Source organism: Ceratotherium simum, chromosome 19, assembly GCF_057802395.1.
Source record: "Ceratotherium simum simum isolate JZ-2026a chromosome 19, ASM5780239v1, whole genome shotgun sequence".
NCBI lineage: Eukaryota > Metazoa > Chordata > Mammalia > Perissodactyla > Rhinocerotidae > Ceratotherium > Ceratotherium simum.
The window spans coordinates 18,640,439-18,650,255 of record NC_141918.1 but is presented as its reverse complement, the minus strand read 5'-3'; the positions used below and the strand labels follow the sequence as shown (position 1 = coordinate 18,650,255).

At 35.0% G+C, this 9,817-nt stretch overlaps 1 long non-coding RNA gene across 1 annotated transcript in view; it reads right to left on the bottom strand.

The window, feature by feature from the left end:
• Positions 1 to 267: 267 nt before the first annotated feature.
• Positions 268 to 9,817, bottom strand: part of LOC147914506 (uncharacterized) — a 153,117-nt gene continuing 143,567 nt past the window's right edge. Inside the window, exon 3 of the long non-coding RNA XR_015555175.1 lies at positions 268 to 415. This is a non-coding gene — a long non-coding RNA (uncharacterized LOC147914506). The remainder of the gene's footprint in view (positions 416 to 9,817) is intronic.

Below are 9,817 nucleotides of genomic sequence, written 5' to 3'. Positions count from 1 at the left end.
AGGCATAGTGATTCCATTATTGATCATTGTGATGCTCTATCGTCTTGTGGAACATTTTATCAAGAAAAACAGAAGTTTGTTTGTAGGATTATTGACCTTTCCTGATTTTTGAGTATATTCATAGGAACATTTAATTCTAAATTGTGATGAATACACTACTGGCTCTCAGTTGTTAATGCTCATTTAAATATTTACTTTCTTTTGTTTGTTTTTTTTCCATTTTATTATGAACATTTGCAAACATAGAAAAATTGAAAGCAACTTACCTTGAATACCCATATACCCAAATACTTAAATTCTACCATTAAAATTCTTTTCAGTCATGAAATATTTATTAAATGCTAAACCATGTACTAGGCATCACGGCTACAGTGGTGAAGCAATGAGAGCTTCTCAGCATCACGGAGAACACGATCTAGAAGGCAAACACAAAATGCAAAGACACATAATTACACCTTGTAGTAAGTTCTAGGAGGCAAAAGCACAGGGTGCAATGAAAAAAATTGCATGCGATAGTTAGCTTCGAGGTTGGAAAGTTCCTCTCTGAGAATGAGCACGGGTGGTTGGGGAGGAGGAGTGTTGGAGCTGGAGGAGCAATCAAGGCAGAAAGACCAGCCTGAACAAAGGCCCAGAGGCAGCAAGGACCTTGGCAGGTTTGAGGAATGGAAAAAAGGCCAGTGAGCCCTGAGCATAGCCGGCAAGGGAAACAGGACAGAAGCTGAAGCCACAAAGGTGGGAAGGAGATGGTCTTAACAGTACTTTGTTGCCTGAGGAAAGGAAACTTAATTCTATTCTGAGAACCATGAGTAGCCATTGGAGGTGTTTTACCTTTTTATTTGCTTTTATAAATTGGGTATTTTCCTCTGTCATATTTCTTTTTATAATTCATTTTTTGTTTTAAAACTTTCTTTAGTCCTTTTTTTCAGCATAGATCTCCTGGCAACAAATTCTCTTAGTTTTACTTCATCTGAGAATGTCTTGATTTCCCCTCATTGTGGTTAGGTGAGAGTAAAAATCCTGTTAGGGGTTCACTCAGCCTCTTGAATTTGTCAATTTACAAATTCTGTAGATTTTGCCAAATTTGGGAAATTTTCAGTCATTTTTCCTTCAAATACTTTTTCAGATCCACCCTCTTCCTCTCCTGGGGCTCTAACGAGATGAAGATTAGATCTTTTGTTATAGTCTACAGGTCCTGAAGCTCTCTAATAGAGAGACAATTTTCTCTCTATTATTCAGATTGGATTGTATCTATTATTCTATCTTTAAGTTCACTCACTCATTCCTTCATCCTCTCCATTCTGCTCTTCAGCCACCAATCTGTTTTATTTTTTCCTCTCAGTTCCTGTATTTTCCAGCTCTAAAATTGCCATTTGGTTTTCCTTTATATCTTCTATTTCTTTGCTGAGAATTTCTACTTTTTAAATTTGTTTTGTGGGGACCGGCCTGGTAGCACAGTGGTTAAGTGCACACTCTCCACTTTGGCGGCCCAGGGTTCACAGTTTCGAATCCCAGGCACGCACCAACGCACTGCTTGTCAAGCCATGCTGTGGCAGCGTCCCATATAAAGTGAAGGAAGATGGGCACAGATGTTAGCCCAGAGCCAAGCTTCCTTGGCAAAAAGAGGAGGATTGGTGTCAGATGTTAGTTCAAGGTTGATCTTCCTCACACACACACACACAAAATTTGTTTTTTGTATGTTCATTTTTATGATTGCTTCTTTAATACCCTTGTCATACAATTCTAATATCTGTATAATCTTGGTGTTGGCATCTGTTGATTGCCTTTGCTAATTCAAGTTGAGATTTTAGTGATTCTTGGTGTGACAAGTGATTTTTTTAATTAAATCCTGAACATTCAGGGTATTATGCTATTAAACACTGAATTTTACTTAAACTATGTGTTTTAGGAGGCCTCTTGCGACATGTGCCAGCAGGGAAAGGAAAGCATCGTATCGTTCCTGCCAGATAGGGTGAAAATCTGGGCTTTCCGCTCAGCCTCCATCTGTACCCAGGTAATTAAGAGGCATCTCCCTACCACTGGGCAGAGTGTAGCGAGGTTCCACACTAGGTTTTCACTGATGCCACCTTGGCTGGGAGGTCAGGGCTGCCTCACTGTCGCTCCACATGCACCCTTCCTCCCACAAGTGAGAGATGTGGCTCATTACCTCTGGGCTGTGGTGAACATGCTGACTCTCCAGTAGGCCACCTCTGGCACTACTCTAGCAGACTGTAGGGGAAAGGATTCTCGTTACATATGGTTGAGGGTGTAAGTCTAAGTTTCCCATGCGGTCTCCACTGATACCATGGGGATGAGGGAGAGAAAGAAGTTCTCATTATCATCCAGTGGTGATGAAAGTCCCAGTGCTTCATTCAGCCTTCTGGCCTTCTATGATACAAGTCTGGTGGCAGGGCAGGGGTGCTTCATTACAGCTGGCTGGAGGTAAAAGTCTCAGCCCCCATTCAAACTCTGCTCACAAGAGATACAGTGGGTCCACAGTTTATTCTATGTTGTTTGGCCAGAGTAGGGAAGTTACCTAAATGTCTTCTGTCTTGCTAGGGTCCTTTCCTGGTTCTTCAACTGGAGAGAGAAAGTTTTGGTTGAGGCTTTTCATGTCGTTACTCATTGGTGTTTTGGAGTTGCCAGCTTCTCTACCACTGAATTAATGACATATGAGACAAAAAGAAAACCCAGGGAATGCACCGCCATGCCATTCCCCAGTCCAAAGATTCCTAGACAGTCTGCCTTCTTTCCACATTTCAGAGTATTCCTGTGTTTGTTTTATATAATTATCTATGTCCATGGTTTTTAGCTATACTTGATGGAAGGAACATGGAAAAGTGCATCTACTCCATCTTATCGAAAATACTGACTTTTACTACTATTTTGAGAATCAGAGACTACATGAATAACTTCTTCACACGTACACAAAAGAAGATACAAATTTCTGTATACTTATATACCTTCACATAACTTATGTCTTAACTAAGTTTTCTGATTGTCTGAATTATGACCCATTTTCCATAATATATTTTAAAAAAAGGCCCTCTTAAATATTGATTACATAGTTTTGTTTTCACAAACAAATAGGTTTCTCTTACATAAAAATGGTTTGATGTTAACAATTCTAAAATACTTTATCTATGCTTCCAACATTTAAATGGATCATATCTAATAATCATATTAAGAAAATTATTTTGAGGGCAATTCCTAAGGTAATGATTTTCAATAAATATATTATTTTGATTTCAGTAGTTGGTAAAAATTATAGCAGTACTTATTCTTTCTCTCTGTAATGGGTGACTGTAATACCTGCTTGAAATTTCAAGTTTACTTTAACTATGTGGTATAATTTGTAACTTTAGGAACTCAATATTTCTATTCATTGCATTAGATCATTTGTATTCTTATAAGCTATCACAAAAATCTTTGTGGAAAATGGAGGTTGTCTTAGGTGTGATTCTTACATGAGGTAGTTCAAGTAAACACTGAAAAAGGAATAAAGTGAGACATGGAAGGGAAGAAAGTCAAGGAAGGATACATTAATATATAAGTTTGTACTTTGGGCTAGTGGGGCTAAATCAATGGACTTCTCGGAGGCCATATAAAACTGCTCAGAGCTGTCCCACTCTACGACTGGGAAACTGAGTGTATTTGTTCATTGACCCCTACCTGTTGTTGGTTATGAGCTGAACCTGGGGAATTAACTCCCTGGCATCTCTTATGAAAAGAGTTTCAGATATTGCAAAAGAAAACCATTAGCATGTAAGAGAATGGGAAGTACAAAGGTTATATGTGCAGGTCCCTGATTGTGTGTCACATTGGAGTGAGTATAAGTAAAACATTAAACAAACAAATAAATGGCAGATATAAATATGTAACCATGGGTTGGAGCAATCAAAACTACTGCATTTGAAGTCTTCTACCTTTGTTTACAGAAACTCCAACTTAGGACAAAGAGGGTTCAATTTTTGTTTTAGACAGATTACTGTTTAGGTTTCTTAATTTTAACAAAATGAAGTCCACTCCACCATGTATCAGCCCTGTCTCTAAAAAGTGTGTCTGGTTTTAAAAAATAGAATTTCAGCATTGAAAGAAACCACTAAGATATTCCAGTTATTTCCTTAGTTAACACCACACAAAATGGTTGGTTTTAGTCTCTGCTTAAATAAATACTTTGAAAAATATTATAATTTATTCCATTTGATGGGCAATTGTTATAGTTATATTTAAATACTGCCTACCACCCATTGACCCCCTAAATTTTGCCTATGTTATGTATATAAAAGAGATAAATATGAAAGGGCTTAAATCACTCAGAAAATTCCCTTCACATTTTTATTATCCACATTTTGGGTAAAACACCAATCCCATCCTGTCTCTGCCCACATAAACACAAGCGCCACAACCACATTCACCACCTGATTCCAACCTCATTCAACCTTCCCCACTTCTGTTTAACATGTTCTCACTCTGTCTCTGGACAGCTCTGAACTTAGTCTCTTCCCCAGCGGTTCCTGCCTCATGGTCTCTAGATGCGCTTTCCATTGCAGGGATGTCCCTGCAACTTGGTTCTTGGCTTTTCCACAACGACTTTCATTGATTTCATCTCTTGAGCTTTCTCTTGGCTCTTTTTACACCAGATGCTATTCACACGTTTCTACATTGTGGATTTGTTCTCTCAGAATTATAGGCATTTTTCACATATCTTGGGGTTAAAGAAAAGCTTGGAGACAAATGTGACTTTCCATATATCCATATGCATTTAAGCAACTTGCAGATACAATTCTTTCTTCAAAGACTTAAATGCTCTATTTCACCTTCTCCAGAAAAGACAGTCAGAATGCTTTCTGTATTCCTGTTTTATATTTATATCAACAAGTGTTATAATGCAGGATAATATGTTTTTCTTTTCATTTATACATTCAAAGTTCAGGGTACTTATCCAATAGTTAAGGACACAAAATGGCACCTTCAGTTTCTGTTTTTCAATAATTTTCACCTCTTCATAACTATGACTAGAATTTAAGTAAAGAAATATTCTAAATTCCTTTGTCAATATCCACATACACAAACCTGCACACCCACACACATGCGCAGCGGCACACCTTTAAAAAATGCCCCCTCACAACAATAAAATTGGCCTATGTGCTTTATCTGCTCAAATAAAGTAGAGTTTCACACACTCAGGCACTGCTCTTTAGGTTACTGCCTACATCTTTTGCCCTTTATTCTCTTTTGCTCTTTTACTCAGAGGAGTCTATCAAGAGACCATGTACAGAAATATCAAGTAAAATATATCATAACAAAGGAACTCTGAGAACCTAGTGACCTGAAAAAACGTTACTTATGAAACTAATGACCTAAGAATGCCTTTGGATAGGAGAGCATCTAGTACGGCAAAGAGACCTTCAAAATGGACTTGTAAGCGCTGATCCAGACAGAAGATTAAATAGCACGATGTATTAAAAAGCATAAGGTAAAATAGGAAAAGTTGGAATTTTTCACTCCACACAAGTATTTCATTCTGCTGCCGAGAGAGCATTTTTTTCTCTTTCTTTCTTTCATTCTTACAGTATTTTATAGTCTCTTCTTGTTTTAGTGACAGATTAGTTTATACTATTCCCATGTTCAAAGAAATTGTAGTAAGATATTTATATAGCAAGTCAAATATTGATTCATGGGTATAAAATATGCCATTGCACTACACTAACTAGGATTTTCATGGGCTTATTAGTGCAATTAATCTGAGGAATAAACGCAAATTATCTTTGGATGCTTGTGCACATACAGTTCTCCACTGAAAATATTTTTTGAAAATCTTAAGGATTTGTAACAATAAACTTCTAAAGTAATTGTTAGTACATCTATTAGTTTTTAAGTTGTCTGATTATGAAGATACATTAAATTTTCGCAGTGGTCATGGTGAATAAAACTATTGACTTTCCATTCTCTAGTCAATAAAGTATTGACAGGCTTTAGAGCCAAGTGACAAAACCAAAAGGAGACATCCACAACACTTAGCTAAAGAGTGAGTCAACAGATGAAGTTTTTATTAATGTTCAGAATGACAGTTTTATTTTATTTGACAGGAGAAAACACAATCGTTATATCCTTTTTCATTTAGAATGATGGGGCAGAGGTCAAATATGCATAATGAATTTGAATCTGCAATTTCTTTAGATCAAAAAAACCCATGAAGATCAGAAACTCATTTTTAAACAGATACATTATCCCTAGTGTACAGTTCAATAGACTTCATTAGACAGTATGGATGAACAATTACAATTCTGAAGGGGACCACAGGCCTGTTTATACCCAACTCTTAATAATCCCATAGTATTGCACAAAGTACACATTCTGTTTACATATCAACTGGTTATTTTTCTTTCTACTTCCTGCCATAACTAAATAAATGTAAAATGTTATTATGCAATTTGTGCTTCTCAAAAAAGCTTCACATAAATCCACACCAAATCTCAAAATTAAACCTAATTATAAATCATTTTGTTTCAGGTTTGTTTTCTAATTCAGGGTCACTGGAGGAAATATTTATTTTTATTCCATTTCTAATTTTGATTGTTATTTACTATATCTAAAAAATTTGTATTTTAGGTTTGGCAATGTTCTTCCTCCAACACATTTTTGTATATTTTCATTCATTTTCGTAATCTGGTATCATTTAATAGGAAACCAGTTCACATTTACTGGAAAAAAATCGGTTTACACAGAAAAATTTCACCCATAATTCCATGTTACTGAGTAAAGCATTTTTGACATTTTTGAATAAATACATATGCTGTAATTACCACGCATTCTACTTTTGGGCTTGCTTTCTAAACTTGTTGTTTCTAGTCACAAAATAGTATTCTACAACTCGACTTTGAATGTTGTATAGAATGCCATTTACCTATGCAATTTCATATTTGAGGAAACTTATTGTTTGTTATTGTGTATTATTGCAAATCATATCGTGATGAATATTCTTATAAATAGTTTGTTTTTCTCTAGTCTTTTTATAATTATAAATTCCTACAAATCTTTCCAATAGGCAGAACGTAGTATTTTAATATTATTTAATTTTGTATTTTCACTACAAGTGAGTTTAAGCATTTTTGTATTTATTATTACACATTGATAATTTTTCTCGTGTAAAATGCTTATTTACACTCTTTATCAAATTATTTTTTTAAGGAGGTTCTTTGTCATTGTTTTTCTCAATTTATGTCAATTTGCATTTTGTCAATGCTAACAATATAAATAATGCATCCATCATGTGTAATACACCAGTTTTTCCTACTTTGTCCTTAAACTTTTATTTTCTTATTTTTTAAGAAGATTTTTTTAAATTGTATTTTAGACCTTATGCTTTTCTTCCTGTTGTTTTAATGTACTTCATGTATACATTCTTAGTTACGTTTTTAAAGGGTTATATTTTGAATCTATAGCAAGAGACCAAAGAAGGGTCAAAGAAAAAATAACCAATTTTACCATATGGTTTTTACTCAGTTCCAAAGGTTAATGTAGGTTTCATAAGATCTGCTTTAAACCTTGTCCAGAGATGATAACTGAGAATGAACTCCGGTTTCTTTTCAGAGTAGGAGAGGAGTGCTGAAAGAGCATGAAAAATCTCAGAGACAAGTCATTTCTGGGACTATAAACAGCTGAAGACAGCACTTAGCAATGAATTAAAGGAAATTCAATCCATTCCTATATTTCAACATTGCAGAAGTCTATGAAGTAGTTATTGCTAAGAAACATTGACCAAGAAGCATGAATTTCTGTAATTCATGTTAAAAGATAAGAATCAAGGAATAGACCCTTACAGTGGAATAATGTGACTTCATAATTGCCTGGATCAAAACAAGAGGATCAGTTAATGCAAAAAAAAGGAATTGGATCAATTCTGGAATGGGATAGATATATTTCTCCCAATCACGTCTTCATTAGGAGTTGGGAGGTAAAATTACAACTGAATTGGTGATGCTTTATTTTGTGCATCAACTTCAACCATAGAAAACGTTCTAGGTGCAAAGGGGTTACTGCCTCACCATGAGTTAAAAAAAAAGATGGGAGGCTATATATCTAGCAGTTTGGGAGGATTCTAAACAGTACTTGCAAACAAAATTCTCTCTATATAGAAGGGGCAGACCTGATAAGGAATTCATCTTACAGATTAATATAATAAGAGTAACCACAATGATAATATTATGTGTTTAACATACATTCAGCTCTGCATTCAGTACGTTACATGAAGTTCCTTAATTATTACTTTTAACAGCCCTATGAGGTAACTCTACTTTGTATGCATTTTACAGATGAGGAAGCTGAGACAAGGAAGGCCAAATAAAATGAAGGAATGAATAAAAGAATAAATAAATAAGTAGAATCAAGTCTTTCTGACCCGAGAACCTATGCTCTCAGCCTTGCTGATTCTTTCAAAATGTTCACAAGTGAGTTGCAATAATTTAAAAATGTTTTTTTATTGTTTCTCTCTCTGAGGTTTTCCCTGAGATATTTATAATTTTTGAATCTTTTTTCTCATAGACTGTCTTGCATCCTAATTGGTCTGTATATACTACTTTAAGTCCATTTGTCTCAAGTAAAAAATTGGACTATTTAAGGTTAATATTTCTCTCACAACCCTGTTGCAAAGATCAATCATGATAATGGCTTTTAAATTAATTTTACTTTACTTTAAATTACTATCCAAATATCAGTTATCATTATACCAGAGTCTTTACTCATGTAATGGTTAGTTTTATGTGTAAACTTGGCTGGGTGATAGTCCCCAGTTATTCAATAAAACATGAATCTAGATGTCACTGTGAAAGTATTTTGTACATATGGTTAACATCTACAATCAATTGGCTTTAGGTAAATGGGACTTTTCTTTGATAATGTGGATGGGCCTCACCCAATCAAATGAAAGTCCTTAAGAACAAAACTGAAGTCTTCTGGGGGAAGAAGAAATTCTGCCTCAAGACCATAGCATTAGCTCCTGCCTGACAGTTAAACCTCCCAACCTCTCCTACAGATTTCAGATTTGCCAGTCCTCACAACTGCATAAGCCAATTCCTTAAAACTTATATGTATGTATGTATGTATGTATGTATGTGTGTATGTATCTATCTATCTATCTATCTATCTATCTATCTATCTATCTATCTATCATCTATCTCCTCCTGGTTCTGTTTTTCTGGACAACCCTGACTGATAAACTCCCTATTAGTCAGAATGTTCCTTGAGGAGGGATGTCCATGCAGACATCAATTTCTCCCAATTGATCTCAGAGTTTATGAGTGCACTTTAGGCTCTCGATAAGTATACGCTAAATAAATGAAATTTCATGATATTAACACTGGAGAGGGGGCATTAAAGCTCTCACAATAGCTTAAGGAAGAAGTTGGGATATTAGGAAAAAATTATATCAGGATAAAAATATTTTATTCCATTCACTCTATAGAAATCAAGTCCAATGAGATGTGTCTGTTCTGCTTAATCTCTAGAAAAGTTTTCTCTTTATCTGTAATCGCTCTGTTATCCTCATTTTTGTAGTCAAATTTTTGATATACTTACTTTTCAAATAATCTAGATTTAGAAATAGTATGTGTTCAAGTTCTTCCTGCTAGTTGTACCTACCAAGCAGAGTGTGATTTATGCATATTTTTCAAAAGAATCTCTACGTGTTTTCTCCAAGAGCTGTTAATAAATAGAAGACATTTTTATAATGCTAAAATTCAAAAAAATATGTAAAAGATAAGGTGTATATGTGTGTTTTTGTGTGTATACATATATCTGTATTTCTCATCTCTATCTC